We start from the raw sequence: 20349 nt of genomic DNA, 5'->3' as shown, positions 1-20349 counted from the left end.
AAACAAGTATTAGAAATTATTATCAACAACTATATGCCAATAAACTGAGCAATCTGGATGAAATGGAGGCCTTCCTGGAAACCTATAAGTTGCCAAGGCTGAAACAGGAAGAAATTGACAACCTGAATAGGCCAATAACCAGTAACGAGATTGAAGCAGTGATCAAAAACCTCCCAAAATACAAGAGTCCAGGGCCTGATGGATTCCCTGGGGAATTCTACCAAACATTCAAAGAAGAAATAATACCTATTCTACTGAAGCTGTTTCAAAAAATAGAAACAGAAGGAAAACTTCCAAACTCATTCTATGAGGCCAGCATTACCTTAATCCCCAAACCAGGCAAAGACCCCATCAAAAAGGAGAATTTCAGACCGATATCCCTGAAGAATATGGATTCCAAAATCCTCAACAAAATCCTAGCTAATAGGATCCAACAATACATTAAAAGGATCACCCACCATGACCAAGTAGGATTTATCCCCGGGATGCAAGGGTGGTTCAACATTTGCAAATCAATCAGTGTGATAGAACACATTAATAAGAGGAGGGAGAAGAACCATATGGTCCTCTCACTTGATGCAGAAAAAGCATTGGACAAAATACAACATCCTTTCCTGATTAAAACTCTCCAGAGTATAGGGATAGAGGGAACATTCCTCAAGCTCATAAAATCCATCTATGAAAAACCCACAGCGAATATCATCCTCAATGGGGAAAAGCTGAGAGCCTTTCCCTTAAGATCAGGAACATGTCAAGGGTGCCCACTCTCACCACTGTTGTTCAACATAGTACTAGAAGTCCTAGCAACAGCAATCAGACAACAAAAAGAGATAAAAGGTATTCAAATTGGCAAAGAAGAAGTCAAACTCTCTCTTTTCGCAGACGACATGATACTTTATGTGGAAAACCCAAAAGACTCCACCCCCAAATTACTAGAACTCATCTAGCAATTCAGTAATGTGGCAGGATACAAAATCAATGCACAGAAATCAGTTGCTTTCTTATACACTAACAACGCAACTGTAGAAAGAGAAATTAAAGAAACGATTCCATTTACAATAGCACCAAAAACCATAAGATACCTCGGAATAAACCTAACCAAAGTGGTAAAGGACCTATACTCTAGGAACTACAAAACACTCATGAAAGAAATTGAAGAAGACACAAAAAGATGGAAAAATATTCCATGCTCATGGATCAGAAGAATAAACATTGTTAAAATGTTTATGCTACCCAGAGCAATCTATACCTTCAATGCCATCCCGATCAAAATTCCAATGACGTTTTTCAAAGTGCTGGGAAAAACAATCCTAAAATTTGTATGGAATCAGAAAAGACCCCAAATCACCAAGGAGATGTTGAAAAAGAAAAACAAAGCTGGGGGCATCACGTTGCCCAATTTCAAGCTATATTACAAATCAGTGATCACCAAGACAGCATGGTACTGGCACAAAAACAGACATACAGACCAATGGAACAGAATAGAGACCCCAGATATGGACCCTCAACTCTATGGTCAAATAATCTTTGACAAAGCAGGAAAAAACATGCAATGGAAAAAAGAGAATCTCTTCAATAAATGGTGCTGGGGAAATTGGACAGCCACTTGCAGAAAAATGAAACTCGACCATTCTCTAACACCATTCAGAAAGATAAACTCAAAGTGCTGAAAGACCTCAATGTGAGACAGGAATCCATCAAAATCCTAGAGGAGAACATAGGCAGTAACCTCTTTGACATCAGCCACAGCAACTTCTTTCAAGATACATCTCCAAAAGCTAGTAAAAGAAAAGCAAAAATGAACCTTTGGGACTTCATCAAGAGAAAGAGCTTCTGCACAGCAAAGGAAACAGTCAACAAAACAAAGGGGCAACCCACAGAATGGGAGAAGATATTTGCAAATGACACTACAGATAAAGGGCTGGTATCCAAAATCTATAAAGAACTCCAACTCAACACCAAAAAACAAATAATCAAGTCAAAAAGTGGGCAGAAGAGATGAACAGACACTTCTCTGAAGAAGACATACAAATGGCTAACAGACACATGAACAAATGTTCATCATGATTAGCCATCAGGGAAATTCAAATCAAAACCACATTGAGATACCACCTTACACCAGTTAGAATGGCCAAAATGGACAGGGAAAGAAACAACAAATGTTGGAGAGGTTGTGGAGAAAGGGAACCCTCTTACACTGTTGGTGGGAATGCAAGTTGGTACAGCCACTTTGGAAAACAGTGTGGAGGTTGCTCAAAAATTTAAAAATAGAGCTACCCTATGACCCAGCAGTTGTACTCCTGGGTATTTACCCCAAAGACACAGATTTAGTGAAAAGAAGGGCCATATGCACCCCAATGTTCATAGCAGCAATGTCCGCAATAGCCAAACTGTGGAAAGAGCCGAGATGCCCTTCAACAGATGAATGGATAAAGAAGATGTGGTCCATATATACAATGGAATATGACTCAGCCATCAGAAAAGATGAATACCCAACTTTTACATCAACATGGATGGGACTGGAGGAGATTATGCTAAGTGAAATAACTCAAGCAGAGAAAGTCAATTATCATATGGTTTCATTTATTTGTGGAACATAAGGAATATCATGGAGGACATTAGGAGAAGGAAAGGAAAAATGGGCGGGGGGAATTGGAGGGAGAGATGAACCATGAGAGACTATGGACCTGAGAAACAAACAGAGTTTTAGAGGGGCGGGGGGAGGGGGGATTGGTTAGCCCAGTGATGGGTATTAAGGAGGGCATGTACTGCATGGAGCACTGGGTGTTATACGAAAACAATGGATCGTGGATCACTACATCAAAAACTAATGATGTATTGTATGGTGACTAACATAACATAATAAAATTAAAAAAAAAAAAAAAGAAATTCTACCAAATCAAATCCAACAGTATGTTAAAAGAATCATTCACCATAATCAACTGGGATTTCCTCCTGGGTTGCAAGGGTGGTTCAATATTCACAAATCAACGTGATACATCACATTAATAAAAGAAAGGATAAGAACCATATGATTCTCTCAATAGACACAGCAAAAGCATTTGACAAAGTGAGTAACATCCATTCTTGATAAAAACACTCAACAAAGTAGGGTTAGAGGAAATATACCTCAACATAATAAAGGCCATATATGAAAAACCCACAGCTAATATCCTTCATGGTGAAAAACTGAGAAGTTTTCCTCTAAAGTCAGGAAGAAGACAGGGATGTCCACTCTCGTCACTGTTATTTAACATAGTACTGGACATCCTAGCCTCAGCAATCAGACAACAAAAAGAAATAAAAGGCATTCAAATCAGCAAGGAAAAAGTCAAACTTTCACTATTTGCAGACAACATGAAACTCTATGTAGAAAATCCAAAAGACACCACCAAAAAATTGCTAGAAGTGACACGAATTCAGTAAAGTCACAAAATCAATGAACAGAAGTCTGTTGCATTTCTATACACAAATAATGCAGCAGCAGAAAGAGAAATCAAGGAATTGATCCCATTTACAACTGCACCAAAAACCGTAAGATACCTAGCAATACACCTAACTAAAGAGGTAAAAATCTGTACTCTGAAAACCATAAAACACTGGTGAAAGAAACTGAAAAGGACACAATGTAATGGAAAAACATTCCATGCTCATGGGTTGGAAAACAAATATTGTTAATATGTTTATACTACCAAAAACAACCTATATATTTAATGAAATTCCTATCAAAATACTACCAACCTTTTTCACAGAGCTAAAACAAACAATCCTAAAATTTGTAAGGAAGCACAAAAGACCCCAAATAGGCAAAGCAATCTTGAAAAGGAACAGTAAAGCTGGAGGCATCATAATTCTGGACTTCAAGATATACTACAAAGTTATAGTGATCAAGACAGTATGGTATTGGCACAAAAACAGACACATAGATCAATGGAGCAGAATAGAAAATGCAGAAATGGATCCACAACTATATGGTCAACTAATTTCAGAGAAAGCAGGAAAGAATATTCAAGGAAAAAAGACAGTCTCTTCAACAAATGGTGTTGGTAACACTGGACAGCAACATTCAAAAGAATGAAACTGGACCCCTTTCATACCCCATACACAAAAATAAACTCAAAATGGATGAAGGACCTAAATATGAGACAGGAAACCATCAAAATCCTAGAGGAGAACACAGGAAGTAACCTCTTTGACATCAGCCATAGTAACTTCTTACTAGATATGTCTTGTGAGGCAAGGGAAACAAAAGCAAAAATAAATTTTGGGACTTCATCAAGATAAAAAGCTTCTGCACAGCAAAAGTAACAATCAACACAAGTAAAAGGCAACTGTTGGAATTGGGAGAAGATATTTGCAAATGACATATCTGATAAATGGTTAGTATAAAGAACTTTTCAAATTCAATACCCCCCAAAAAACAAATAATCCAGTTAAGAAATGGCCAGAAGACATGAATATATATTTTTCTAAAGAAGCCATACAGATGGTTAACAGACACGAAAAATGCTAAATATTATTCACCATCAGGGGAATGCAAATCAAAACTATATTGAGACATCACCCGACACCTGCCAGAATGGCTAAAATAACCAATACAGGAAACAGCAGATGTTGGCAAGGATGTGGATAAAGGGGAACCCGCTTGCACTGTTGGTGGGAATGCAAACTAGTGCAGCCACTCTGGAAAATGGAAGGTATTAAAAAAGTTAAAAATAGAACTACCCTACAATCTAGCAATTGCACTCATAGGTATTTACCCAAAGGATACAAAAACACTGATTATAAGGGATACATGCACACTTATGTTTATAGCAGCATTATCAACAGTAGCCAAATTATGGAAAAAGCCCAAATATTCATCAACTGATGAATGAATAAAGAAGATATTGGTATATATATATATATATATATATATATATATATATATATATATATATATATATATATATATAGTATATAAATACACAATGTAAATAAATACACAAATATATATATTTTTTTGTCTGGTAATGTCTGGTAGATATTCCCCTTTAAATGTCTGGTAGAATTCCTGTGGGAAGCCATCTGGCGAGGAATTTTGTTTTTTGGGGGATTTTTGATTACTGATTCAATTTCTTTGCTGATTATCAGTCTGTTCAAGTTTTCTATTTCTTTCTGTTTCAGTTTTTGTAGTTATATGTTTCTAGGAATTTATCCATTTCTTCCAAATCATCCAATTTGTTGGATATATATATATGCATATATATGGATATATATGGATATATATATATATATATGCAATGGAATATTATTCAGCCATAAAAAGGAATGAAATCTTGCAAGAACATTGATGGATCTAGAGAGTATTATGCTAAGTAAAATAAGTCACTCAGAGAAAGACAAATACCATATGATTTCACTCATATGTGGAATTTAAGATCAAAACTGATGAACATAGGGGAAAATTAGGAACAGATTGGCAAGCCAGAAAACAGACTCTTAACTATAGGGAACAAACTGAGGGTTGCTGGAGGGGAGGTGGGCAGGGGAGATGTGTTAAACGGGTGATGGTATTAAGGAGGGCACTCGCAAGGGCACTTGGGTGTTGAATTTAAGTGATGAATCACTAAATTCTACACCTGAAATTAATATTACATTGTATGTTAACTAGCTGGAATTTATATAAAAGCTTGAAAGTAGAAAAAAATAACGTCTGTTTTCTTCTATGTGAATATTGCTACTCCAGCTTTTTTTTGCTTCCATCTGCATGGTAAATATTTTTCCATCCCTTCACTTTCAATCTGTCTGTGTTTGTAGGACTGAAGTGAATGTCTTACAGGCAGTATATAGATGGTTCTTCTTTTTTTATCCATTTAGTCACTGTATGTCTTTTGATCAAAGTATTTTGTCCATTTGCATTCAAAGTAATCACTGATAGGTAGGTACTTATTGCCATTTTGTTACTTGTTTTACAGTTGTTTTTATAGTTCTTCTCTATTATTTTCTTCTCTTGCTCTCTTCTGTTGTGGTGTGATAACTTTCTTTTGTGATATGTTTGTATTCATTTCTCTTTATTTTTTTGCGTATCTGTTACAGATTTTTTTTAGGATTCTAGGGAATTTTATTTTATTTTATTTTTATTATGTTCAGTTAGCCAACATATAGTACATCACCAGTTTTTGAAGATTTTTTATTTGTGGTTACCATTAGGCTCATATATAACATCTTATGCATATAGCAGTCTATATTAAGTTGATGGTCACTTAAATTTGAGCACTATATTTTTACTCCCCCTTGTATGTGTATGGTGTTATGCTTTACATTCCTTTGTTTTGTTAAACCCTTGACTAATTTTAATAGATATAATTTATTTTAGTGTTGGGGTGCCTGGGTGGCTCAGTTGGTTAAGTGTCTGCCTTCAGCTCAGGTCATGATCCCAGGGTCCTGGGATGGAGCCCTGAATTGGGCTCCCTGCTCAGCCGGGAGTCTGACTCTCCCTCGGTCCCTCCCCCTGCTTGTGCTCTCTCTCTCTCGTTCTCTCTCTCTCTCAAATAAGTAAATAAAATCTTTAAAAAAAATAATTGATTTCAGTTCTTTTGTGCTTTAAACTCTGTATTAGTTTTATAAGTGATTAATCTACCACATTTATTATGTTTGTATGTACCTGTGTAATTTTTTCCTTATTTTTTTTACTCCTGATTATAGCCTTTTCCTTCCACCCAAAGAATTATTTTTAACATTTCTTGTAAGGCTGGTTTAGTGGTGATAACATCTTCAACTTGTATTTGAGAAACTATCTCTTCTTATATTCTAAATGCTAGCCCTGCTGAAGAGTATTCTTGGTTGTTGATTTTTTTCCTTTCAGCACTTTGAATATATCATGCCACTCCCTTCTGACTTGGAATGTTTCTGCTGAAAAATTAGCTCTTAGCCTTATGGGGTTTCCCTTGTATGTGACATTCTTCTTTTGTCTGGCTGCTTTTAAAATTCTATTGTTGTCACTACTTTTTGCAATTTTAATTATTATGTGTCTTGGTGTGGAGCTCGTTGGGTTGATTGTGTTGGGGAATCTCTGTGCCTCCTGGATATGGATGTCTGTTTCCTTCCCCAGATTGGGTATGGTTTCAGCTATTATTTATTCACATAAATTCTCTGCCCCCTTTTCTCTCTTTGTCTTCTGTGATCCTTATAATGCAAATGTTATTATGCATGATGATGTCACTGAGTTCTCTTAACCCATCTCATCTTTTTATTATTCTCTTCTCCTTTTCTGTTCAGCTTGGTTGCTTTCCCTTACTCTGATTTCCAGCTCACTGACCCATTCTTCTGCCTTTTGTAATCTGCAATTGATTTCCTCTAGTGTATTTTTTATTTCAGTTATTGACTTATTCACTTTTGATTGGTTCTTTTTTTATATTTTCTGTCTCTTTGTTGAAGGTCTCACTGAAATGCTCCACACTTTTCTCAAGTCCAGTATCTTTAAGACCATTACTTTGAATTGTCTATCAGGCATTTTGCCTATCTCTGTTTCATTTAGCTCTTCTGCTGTAGTGTTGCCCTGTTCATTCATTTGGAACATATTCCTCTGTCTCCCTATTTTGTCTGTCTCTATTTCTATGTATTAGGAAATTAAGTTATATCTTCTGATCTTCCAAGTAGTGGCCCTATGAAGAAGAGGTCTTGTGCTGCCCTATAACACAATGTTCCCTGTTCAACTGAACTAGGCACTTCAGGAGTGTCTCCTATTTGTGTTGTGTGTGGCCAAATGTTGTGGCTGAATCTCATTTGCTTTCAGTCCAGTCTGCTGCAATGGCCCACTTTGCCTGTTGTGGGCAGAATTTTGTCCTTTTGTTGATAAGGGGCCTGTCTGCGTCTTCCATGGGCTTGTAGTTGTGTCACACCAAATGCTTGTCCTCAGCCTGGTTGTCAGGCCTGTTGTTGCACCTAACTGCAAGGCTCTCTCCCTGCATCATCCCCTGAGAGACTTTTGTTGGTGGATGGGTCTGACAATCAGATCAGAGACCTGTCCCCAATCAGTCTGACCTGGCTGTAGACATACCAACTGTCAGGGCACTCTCTCCACACTTCCAGTTATGAGTTTTGACTGCTGAGACTGCACTCAAGCTGGTGTGTCTTATTATTTTCCCTTCTCCCCAGGGCAGAAGTGACTTTGGAGTTGTGCCAGTCCCTGCTGGGGCTGCTTGGAAAATAAGAGGTAACAGGAGCTGCTTTGGAAGGACTGCTGTTTGGTGGGACAGTTTGGACGAAGTGACTTTGGAGTTGTGCCAGTGCCTGCTGGGGCTGCTTGGAAAATGAGAGGTGACAGGAGCTGCTTTGGAAGGACTGCTGTTTGGTGGGACAGTTTGGATGGTGCACATCCACAGGAGAACATGATGGCGGGGTACACAATATTAGCAAGGTAGATGGAGGGTGTTCACACTGATTCCCACAGTGTCCAGTTATCTACACTGGGGAGAGGGGGGGAGAAAGAGCACCTGTCCGCTCTTTTGTTCTTGGAGAAATCTCCAAAAGATCCCTGCCCCTCCAGCACATGTTCTGAGATTAATAATAAATCTCCTTCACATATACTCCAGGCACTTTTCAAAGTGCTACTTGTATACTGTATCTCAATGGGATTGTCTCTTTAAGGGTGAGGCTCAGTTTCTTATCACACAATTGCTCATGCCAAAAGACCTGGGCATAATTTATATGCCTCCTTCTCTCTCATTCACCACTCCAGAGCATCAGTAAGTCCTGTCATTTTTACATGCAAAATATATCAAAAAACTATGCACTCTTTTTTCTCCATGACCATCACTTAGGACTAAGCCATCACCATCTCACCTGGACTACTTTAATATCCTTCTAATTGGTCTCCATATTTCCTCTCATCTCATTCTATAATAAAAGTATCACATGAATACCAGACTGATCTTTTTAAGATGTAAATCAGATCATGCCACAGCCCTGCTATAAGTGGTTTCCCATTTTACTTGACACCCAAATCCTTGCTATGCCCTACAAGTCTCTGCATTATCCCCCAAGAATACTTCTCCAGCTCATCTCACAGTATTTTTCCCTCCATGCTCACTCCTCCAGATACACTGGCCTATTTTCTTTTCTTCAAACATACCATTCTCCTCATTTTCTGTCTCAGGGCCTAGACACATACTTTTTCTTTGGACTTGGACAATTTCTCTCCATTTATTTACATGAGTTAATGTCTTATCTTTCAGCCTAGCTAGCTAGTTAAATGTTAATACCTTAGAAAATTTTGCTTTGAGCCCCCAAACTAAGCCAGACAATTTCCCTGTCATGATCTATTATCCTATTCTTTACTCTTCCTTAATAGCACTTTTCATATTCTATAATTATGCATTTATTTTGTGATTATTTAAGAGCTGTCTTCCTCCAAGTGCTGTGAGGAAAGCTCCACCCACCAAGGGAGATGACCCTCATGGAAGTTTCTTCAGGCTCTCCTTCAAGTCTCTGCTTCTTACAGAATCTCCAAAATCTTTGCTTTCTATTCCTATAGAGAACCATGTCTACCTTATACTATCCACCCACCCTTGCCCCTGCCAACTAATTCTCAACTGGAACAGAACATTTACAATTACTTTGGGTCTCAGAAATGCCAACACTCTTGTCTCAGTTACCAGATGGCTGAGACAGGACTCTTGGATTTTGAAAATTCAATAGTCAGAGCTTCAAATGTGACCCTAAAAAATTAAAACATGCAGTCATTTGTCAATTGTCAATGAAGAAATTAAATCAAATGTGGTGTGTTGGAATGAATTACTAATGAGCAGTCCCATCATCTGTATCTCAGCTTGGCTCTGCAGTTTGCTACTCATTGGCAGTATGATATCATGGTTAAGTGTGTGGTATCTGGAGGCAGACTGCCTTTTCTCTTTTTTTATTGAAATATATCATATATACAGAAAAGCACAAAAATTATATGTGTACAGATCACTGAATGTCACAGAATGAATACATCTATGCAACAACACTCAGATCAAGAGACAGAACATTACCAGCACCCTAGAAGTACCATTCCTCCCATTCCCTTGTAGTAACTCCACACCCCACCAGTGGAAACCATTAAACTTGCTTCTAACACAATAGGTTAGTTTTGCCTGTTTTTGTAATTTACATAAATGGAATCATACCATATTTACTCTTCTTCTCTAGCTTCTTTTTCTCAATGTTATGTTTGTGATATTCAACCATATTGCTCTAATAGATGTAGTTGTTTCACTTTCACTGCTTTATAGTATTTCATTGTGTGAATGTACAGCAATATATTTATCTAGATCATTCTGCTATCCACGGCCATTAAGTAGTTTCTAATTATTGACAATTATAAATAGTGCTGCTATAAACATTTCTATACATGCCTTCTGGTGAACATGTATGCATTTCTGATGGGTATATGCCTAGGTATGGAATGGATGGGTCATTATGTGTGCATACATTCAGTTTTTGTAGATGTTGCCATTTTTCCAAAGTGGTTGTACTATTTTGTATTTCCATCAGCAGTATGTGAGTTTTAGTTGCTCTGAATCCTCATCAAAACTTAGGGCTTTTGTATTTTTTATTTTAATCATTCTGGTTATTGTGGAGTAACATCTCATTATGGTTTCCTTTTGCATTTCCCTGATAACTAATAATATTGAGCACCTTTTCTATAGATTTATTGGCCATTTGTATATCTGCTTTTCTGAAGTGCCTATTCAAGTCCTTTCTTATTTTTCTACTGGTCTGCCTTTTCTCATTAATTTGTAGGGGATATGTCTATATATATCTATATCATCTATATCATCTATCTATATCTGGATATACATCTGTTGTCAAATACATGCATTGAAACATCTTCCTCTAATCTGTGGCTAGAGTAGTTTTCTTCTTTCTTATTTATGTCTTTTGATGAACAGAAGTTCTTAATCTTAATATACTCTATTTTTAAATGATTAACACTTTATTCTGTTTAAAAAATCATTGTCTCCTCCAAGACTGCCTGGGTTTGAATACTGGCTTCACCACTTTTTACCTATATGACTTTGGGCAAATTACTTAACCTCTTTATCCTTCGGTTTTTCTCATTAGAAAATTGCTTCATAGGGTTCTTATGAAGATTAAAGGAGGAAATGCATGTGAAATAGTTTAACACCACACAGGGCACATAGCAAGTAATCAATGAATGTTTATTATTTTTTATCTTAGATTACATTTCCTATTAGTATTTATAATTTGGAAGTTCATACACTTTTGGGTGCATTTATCTCTTAAATATTAAGATCTTCTTTACTTACATTACACAGCAGTTTAGAAATCAGACTGTTACCACTACAGGTAATATTTGCTTTTCAGCATCTTAATTTTTTAGAATCAAAACAATAAAAAAAATTTGAGCCAAAATAAATTTCAGACTATAGCACACCATGTCTTCAATGATAACTGATGGTATCTCACTGATCTAGGTTGTAAGAGGTACATATGTGCCAGCATAGAGACATGGGATTCCTAAGCAAAGATATGTAAGCAAGGATTCTAAAGAATAGTGGATAAGGTAATGGCTTGACAATTGTTGAATTTATACATCCAGGTGGAGTTAATGGGTAGGCAGGAGAAAAATCTTGTTAAAAAATAGAAATTTTGAAAGCATTCACATATACATAGTAGTTGAAGTCCTAGGAGCAAATTAATCCTCCTGGGGATAGTGTATACCTTTATGGATTTCCAATATTTAAAAATGGACTAAGAAGAGAAGGCAGTTTACAGACAAATATCCCTTATGAACATGGATGCAAAGTTTCTCAACAAGATACTAGCTAATAGAACCTAACAGTACATTAAAATGATTATTCACAAGGACCAAGTGGAATTTATTCCTGGGCTGCAAGGCTGGTTCAACATCTGCAAATCAATCAACGTGATACACCACATTAATAAAAGAAAGGATAAAAACCATATGATCCTCTCAATAGATGCAGAAAAAGCACTTGACAAAATATAGCATCCTTGCCTGATAAAAACCCCCAAGAAAGTAGGAATAGAAGGAACATACCTCAACATCATGAAGGCCATCTACAAAAGAACCCCACTTAATATCATCTGAAATTGGGAAAAACTGAGAGCTTTCCCCTGAGGTCAGGAACATAGCAGGAATGTCTACCTTCACCACTGTTGTTCAACATAGTACTGAAAGTCCTAGCCTCAGCAATCAGACAACAAAAAGAAGTAAAGGCATCCAAGTCAGCAAGGAAAACGTCAAACTTTCACTATTTGCAGACAACATGATACTCTATATAGAAAACCCAAAAGATTCCACCAAAAAATTGCTAGAACTGATACAAGAATTCAGCAAATTCACAGCATATAAAATCAATGCACAGAAGTCTGTTGCATTTCTATACACGAATAATGAAGCAGCAGAAAGAGAAATCAAAGAATTGATCCCATTTACAATTGCACCAAAACCATAAGATACTTAGGAATAAACCTAACCAAAGAGTTATCAGGGAAACACAAATCAAAACTACAACTCACACCAATCAGAATGGCTAAAATTAACAACTTAGGAAACAACAGATGTTGGCAAGGATGCAGAGAATGGGCAACCCTTTGCACTGTTGATGGGAATGCAAACTGGTGCAGCCACTCTGGAAAACAGTATGGAGGTTCCTCAAAAAGTTAAAAATAGAAACCCTATAATCCAGCAATTGCAGTACTGGGTATTTACTCAAAGGATACAAAAATAGTGATTCAAAGGGGCACACACACTGCAGTGTTTATAGCAGCAATGTCCACAATAGCTAAAACATGGAAAGAGTCCAAATGTCCATCAACTGATGAATGGATAAAGAAGAGGTGATTTTATATATATTATTCAGCCATCAAAAAGAATGAAATCTTGCCATTTGCAACAACGTGGATGGAACTAGAGTGTATTATGCTAAGCAAAATAAGTCAGTCAGAGAAAGACAAATACCATATGATTTCACTCTTATGTGGAATTTAAGAAACAAAACTGATTAACATAGGGGAAGGGAAGAAAAAATAGAATAAGATAAAAACAGAAGGAGGCAAACCATAAGAGACTCTTAACTATAGGGTCCAAACTGAGGGTTGCTGGAGGAGAGGTGGGTGGGGGGTGATGGTCATTAAGGAGGGCACTTGATGTAATGAGTACTGAGTGTTATATGCAACTGATGAATCACTAAATTCTACTCCTGAAACTAATACAGTATATGTTAGCTAACTTGAATTTAAATAAAATATAGAAGGAGGAGGAGGAGAAGTAGAAGAAGGAGAGAAAGCAGTGAAGAAATTAGAAAGGTAGGAGAAAAACTAGGAGAGGCTACCTTCAATATTGGTGGTAAGGAAGGTGACAGAGTAGTCAAGTGTGTGAAGGGCTACAATCAGTTGAAGAGGATTTAATATGAGAAAAACCACTGGATTTGGCAATTCGAATGTCATCCTGTATACAAGTTGGAAAAGGAGGCATACTGTATGAGTCATTCATTTAGCAAATATTCATTGAACACATTCTATGTGATGTTAATGACCTTTAAGCAAAGGCCATCAGGAGCACAGCTGTAGTTAAACAAATTGGATTTTATTTCTTCTTGGAGTTAGACAAGATACACTCTGTGGGGAACCATGGTGTTCCTCTCAGTAAGAGGGTGCTAGAAAGAACCTATTATAAAATTTGGGCTGTGTTGCATAATTTTCAGAAGGAAGTGGGGGTTTTCTCAAGATTAGATGCAGTCAGAAAGTGGAGACAGCTTCATGATGTTGTTTTAGTCTGTGCTTAGAAAAAATTAACTGGCCTTGTTTTGTTTTGTTTTATTTCATTGTACTCTCAGTGTAATGTAGTCTGAGGTTGTGTTCTTTGAGATTGTTTATGTCCAACAGTGGGACAAAATGACCTGGGTTTGAAGTCTAGTTGTGAATGCCAGATCAGTTCTGGAGGTAAGAGTCTGATTATTTTAATTTTTAGTTCCCTCCTTATGGCCAAAGACACACAATGTCATGTTGCAGGACATTAACCCATGATTGATATCCAGATTTTTTCACCCTTATCAGTATTTTCTTGATTAAGATCAGAAGAATGTCCATTGAATGCCATCTGTAGTTGAACTGGGGTTAATTTCTCTTATCCTTCTGTTATAGGATAAGTTTTTGAACCATCAGACATGACTATGGCTGCTTGGTAGCATATAAGACTCCAGACAAAATATATCAGCCAACTATAACACAGTCAGTTGTCAGAAACAATATGACTATTAGTCCTTCTAACAGGTCTTGAAGCCGGGGACCTAGATTATGAAACCCAGGCAATAAAAATATGTCCCAGAATTCATCTGGATCTGTTTCAGAGAGCCAGGTACTTTTCATTTCACTTTAGTCACAGACTGTTCTACTTGTTCTTAGTATTTATATAGATGCAATGAGAAGTATTTGCTATAACACAAACTCCTTTGGCTAGCTAAGAGGAAATCAAAGGCTATATCACTGTCCATGATAACTCTAGTTAATGAATTTAGAATTTGTTGGCCTTTAGAGGAGAAATACTATCATTTAATGACTTCTGGTAAAGTCAGAGACAAGTTTTGAACCAGCTTTAGTAGTTGTATTATCCCGAATGTGGAAATTATAACTCACATGAGGAAGAAATCAATAATCCCCCTGGAAGTTTTCTAGAATAATCTGTGATTATTTTAATTTGGAGAACTCTGGCCAACATATCAAAAGAAACATCATTTGCTGGAACAATGATAGTTTTAAATATCTGGAAATCTCTAACAATTACAACTAATACACAGAATTAATAAGTGTGCAGTCGACAGTTATAAGCCCGATGTCCATGTAAGAAATAGTAGCCTAGTGGAGCACAGTTTGTATTAAGAGCATAAATATTATTTACTATAATAGGAGTGAGTGAATTTTGTGTCCCTTGAGGTACACAGACTTTTTGAGTGGAATCAAACCATTTCTGTAAAGCAAGCTGAAGTACCTCTGAAGATAAACAAATTATTGTAACCAGAGTAACACCCAATATATGACACTATTTTTTCTTTTTTAAATTAAAATACAATTAATCTACAGTGTTATGTTAATTTCAGGTGTACAATAAAATGATGCAACAATTTTACATATTACTCAGTGCTCATCAAAATAAGTGTACTCTTCCTGAAACTAATATTACACTGTATGCCAACTAACTGAAATTCAACTAAAAGCCTTAAAAAAAGGATAAATGTACTCTTGATACCCTTTATCTATTTTGCCCCACCTACCTCCCCTCTGGCAACCACCAGCACATTCTCTCTGTTTGAGTCTGTTCTATTGTTTTTTTCCTCTTTTTTCTTTGTTTATTCATTTGCCTTATTTCTTAAATTCTACATATGAGTGAAATTATATGGCATTTGTCTTTCTCTGACAGACTTATTTCACTTAGCATTATACCCTCTATGTCGATCCATGTTGTTGCAAATGGCAAGATCTCATTCACTCCTTTTTTTTTTTAAGATCTCATTCTTGTTGATGGCTGAGTAATATTCATATATATATACCATGGATAGACACCTGGATTGGTTTCATATCTTGACTATTGTAAATAATGCTGCAATAAACATAGGGGTGCAGATATCTTTTTCAATTGGTGTTTTCATTTTCATTGGGTAGATACCCAGTAGTAGAATTACTGGATCATATGATAATTCTATTTTTATTTTTTAAGGAACCTCTATACAATTTCCACAGTGCCTACACCAATTTGCATTCCCACTGATGAAAGAAATTAAAGATGACACAAACAAATGGAAAAAATATTACACACTCATGGATTGAAAAAACAAATATTTAAAAAATATCCTTACTACCCAAAGCAATCCACAGATTTAATGCAATCCCTATCAAAATATCAGCAACATTTTTCATAGAACTAGAAGAAATAATCCTACAATTTGCATGGAACTACAAAAGACCCAAAATAGCCAAAACAATCTTCAGAAAGAAGACAAGGCAGGACATATCACAATCCCAGGTTTTGAGATACACTACAAAGCTGTAATAATCAAAAGAATATGGCACTGGCATAAAAATAGACACATAGGTCAATGAAACAGTATAGAGAATCCAGAAAAAAACCCATGCTTATATGGTCAATTAATCTATGACAAAGGAGACAAGAACATACAATGGGGAAAAGACTGTCTCTTTAACAAATGTTGTTGGGAAAACTGGGCAGCTACATGCAACAGAATGAAATTGGACCACTTTCTTACACCATACACAAACTCAAAATTAAAGATCTAAATGTGAGACTTGAAACCATAAAATTCCTAGAAGAAAACAGAGACAGTAATTTTTTAACATTGCCTATAGATACATCTTCTAAGGCAAGGGAAACAGAAGGAAAATTAAACTTTTGGGACTACACTAAAACATAAAGCTTCTGCACAGTGAAGGAAACCATCAACAAAAGAAAACAATCTACTGAATGGGAGAAAATATTTGTAAATTATATATCTGATAAGGGGTTAATATTAAGAACTTATATAAGTCAACAACAGAAAAACCCACAAACAATTCAATTAAAAAATGCTCAAAGGGCATGAATGGACATTTTTCTAAAGAAGACAAACAGATGGTCAAGGACACATGAAAGTATGTTCAACATCACTAATCTATCAGGGAAATGCAAATCAAAAGCACAATGAGAAATCACTTTACACCTGTCAGAATGGCTAAATCCAAAACATAAGTCATATGAGCCTATTTTTTATTGTCTAGGTCTTGCTGATAGGATTGTAGTGACCGCAGCATTTTGTTGATGTGAGGTCAAACTTTAATTTTTATGTGATGGAAGGAGGATTAATGATGTGAAAGAAACTTAAGGATCAGATGGGCTTGTTAAAGGGAAATTGTCTTTTGAAAGACTTCAAGAAAAGACTATTAAACTTTCATCAGGTGAGGTGCAAAAGGGTCAGCAACCTGTTAGATTTAGAGCAGTAACTATCAGTGGGAGAAAATGTGTAAGAGAGTTTTGCTCTCTCCTAAATAATAGGAAACCATAAAGGTCAGAAATAATAAGGTGAAGGTAAGAAAGATCATCTTAGTGTTTTAAACGTTATAAAAGTGGAATAATAGGACAAATTTGTAATAAAATAAAAGGACAGGAAAGAGTGTTGAAGAATCAAAAAACTAATATTGTTCCATTGGCTTGGATAGAAGCTGTCCCTCTCTGAAGTCAATAGATTCTGGGGAATTTCTGAGACTCCTGTTTATTATTTCTAGGTAGAATGGATGTTAAGTAGTCAGGAGGAAAGGATGTAGCTATTTTGAACTGGCAAACATGAATGTAAGAATCTATATCTTAGTTTTGTTGCTGTGCCAATTATTAATAGCATCTGATAAGGTCCTTTTCATCAAGTCTCAAGGGCATTTTTTTTCCTAGTGTCTTTTTCAAGATTAAATCTCAAGGTTGCCGATTATGTGGAGGATGCTTAAGTGTGAGTTTTGGAAACAGAGTCCCATACTTGCTAATGATAAACCTGGAGGTATCACACGAGTCCCTTGAAGTAATTAATGATATCTGCTTGTAATATCAAATGCATGAGGTGGTCTATTATTTTATAAGGAGATCTTCTATATATTATAGCTAATGGAAATAATTTAGGACATGAGAGTTCAAGGGTTTCTAAGAGTGTTTTTAATTTTAGTTTCAGAATTCCAACAGTCCTCTCTATTTTTTTTCCCTAAGGACTGTGGATGAAAAATCTATTGACATGTCTGGGTAAAAGATAAAAATTTAGAGTCCCCTAATAGCATTACTAGCAAAATGAATATCTGTTGTTAGAGAAATAAATGGGCATTCTTTTGGTTGGAAAAAAGAAACCAAGCAGGTTTGCTGTGGGAGAAGGGGAATTTACAGGGTCATGGCTCTCCAGTAAGGAAAAGCTTTAACTTCCTCTGAGAATAAACAAACAATAACCATCACATATTCATAGCCTATTGCAGAGAACATGAATGCAGAGAATGTATGAAGTCCATTTGGAAGTGTTTAAAGGTCCCTTAAGCTTTTGGTTTCTATACATGGCCCACTTTTGCAGTTTTACCAAGATTAAGTTGTTGGCAGGTTTGGATATATTTTAGGTCACCCTTGGCAGTACCTCTAACATTGCCCCATCAATGATTGTTGAATATTGTTGCCAGTTTATCTCTGCTATTATATGTAATTTCATGAAGCAATTCACTAAATTCCATTTTAAATTATTTGGTGCTTTCAAATGACCATCTTTAAAATGGCAAATACTATCTTTATGCAATAAGCAACCTAACTTTTCCCATTTTCTTTTCTCTAAATCAGGGACTTGTCTCTGACTGTTAATAAAAAGCTTCTCTCTTCTCTGTGTGATTACAGGAGCAATTATATTGGTTAATGCTGCTTGTTTAGCTTCCCATTCCTCTGAAGCATTACCATGAAATTCTGGGTCTTTGTACCTCACGTGACCTTTTATTTTTATTAAAGCTATGTCCTTAGGTAATAGCAAAACAACTAAAAGTTCAATTTGTCATCATTTTTCCCTTAGATTTTTATCAAGGTTAAAAACCTCTTCATTTCCAAAGCATTCCAAATTGGTGGATTACCCCAAAAGCACATCTATCAGTAGAAATATTTGCTTTTACTTTCTTCCAGCTGGTAGGCTCAGGTAAGGGCAAATATTTTAGTCAAATGAGATCATTTAATTTCTTGGAGTGGTTTATATTTTAAGAGAGAATTTAGGTCTCTGATAGCATTTTGAAAAATGAACAAATAAAACTAGGTCAAGGCTATTCAAGGCATTCTTTAACAAAATGATTTAAGACCATACTAAAAACACCAAGACTTAACAGAATAATTTGGTCATAAAATGGAACCTCTACTAATGTGGGCATTTTTTTAAAAAAGATTTTATTTATTTATTTGAGAGAGAGAGAATGAGAGAGAGCACATGAGAGGGGGGAGGGTCAGAGGGAGAAGCAGACTCCCTGCCAAGCAGGGAGCCCGATGTGGGACTCGATCCAGGGACTCCAGGATCATGACCTGAGCCGAAGGCAGTCACTTAACCAACTGAGCCACCCAGGCGCCCAATGTGGGCATTTTATAAGAAAAAACAGAATTTTAATTTTCTTCCTTTGATACATTATTTAACAAATTGTATTAAAGGCTCTATGAATGTACCTTTGTTTATATTTATTTAAACATACACAGATATAAAAACATACAAATAAGTTATAATGTATAGTTTTAAGTCAAGCTTTAAAATATAACAGTGGGTATATTAAAAGTAATACATATCATATTACATTTATTATTTGAATGAATAGCTTTTAAAATAAACAAAATCACATCTATTATCCTGTTCACATACCTATAATTCTCTGCAATTCCTATACCTGCTACAATCAATTATTTACATTAATTATCTTTAATTTTTCTTATTTGAGTATAGTTGACACACAATGTTGCATTCATTTCAGGTGTACAATATAGTGATTCAGCTTCTCATTACGCTATGCTCACCACAAGTGTAACTACCATCTGTCACCATAAATGGTATTAGAATATCATTGACTGGGGCACCTGGGTGGCTCAGTTGTTAAGCGTCTGCCCTTGGCTCAGGTCATGGTCCCTGGGTCCTGGGATCGAGCCCCACACTGGGCTCCCCACTAGGCAGGAAGCCTGCTTCTCCCTGTCCCACTCCCCCTGCTTGTGTTCCCTCTCTCGCTGTGTCTCTCTCTGTCAAATAAATAAATAAAATCCTTAAAAAAAAAAAAAGAATATCATTGACTATATTCCCCATGCTGTGCTTTTTATTCCTGTGGCTAATTTATTCTACAACTGGAAATCTGTATCTTCCACTCACCTTCACCCATTTTTCCCATCCCTTCCCATTTGGCAACCATCAGTTTGTTTAGTTTGTTCTCTGTATTTATAGGTCTGATTATGTTTTTTTGTTTGTTTATTCACTTGCTATGTTTTTTAGAGTCCATATATGAGTAAAATCATATAATATTTGTTTCTCTCAGTTAGGTTTATTTTGCTTGGCATAGTATCCTCTAGGCCCATCTGTGTTGCTGCAAACAGCAAGATCACATCCTTTTTTTTACAGTTGCATAACATCTATATATATATAGAGAGAGAGAGATAGATATATACATTCATATATATATTCACATATATATACACACCATGTCTTTATCCATTTGTCTATCAATAGACACTTGGGGGGCTTCCATATCTTGGCTATTGTAAATAATGCAGTAATGAACATAGCCTTGCATATATCTTTTTAAAATAGTATTTTCATTTTCCTT

General features: G+C 36.1%; 1 protein-coding gene across 2 annotated transcripts in view; it reads left to right on the top strand.

Annotated features, from left to right (window-relative positions):
* Positions 1-20349, top strand: part of OPHN1 (oligophrenin 1) — a 729824-nt gene that overhangs the window by 535007 nt on the left and 174468 nt on the right. The window lies entirely within an intron of this gene.

The sequence above is a fragment of the Mirounga angustirostris genome, unplaced genomic scaffold (assembly GCF_029215605.1).
Source record: "Mirounga angustirostris isolate CCGP_5_RB_7025 unplaced genomic scaffold, mMirAng1.0.hap1 SCAF_11, whole genome shotgun sequence".
Classification (NCBI taxonomy): Eukaryota; Metazoa; Chordata; class Mammalia; order Carnivora; family Phocidae; genus Mirounga; species Mirounga angustirostris.
This window is presented reverse-complemented; position numbering and strand designations above follow the sequence as displayed.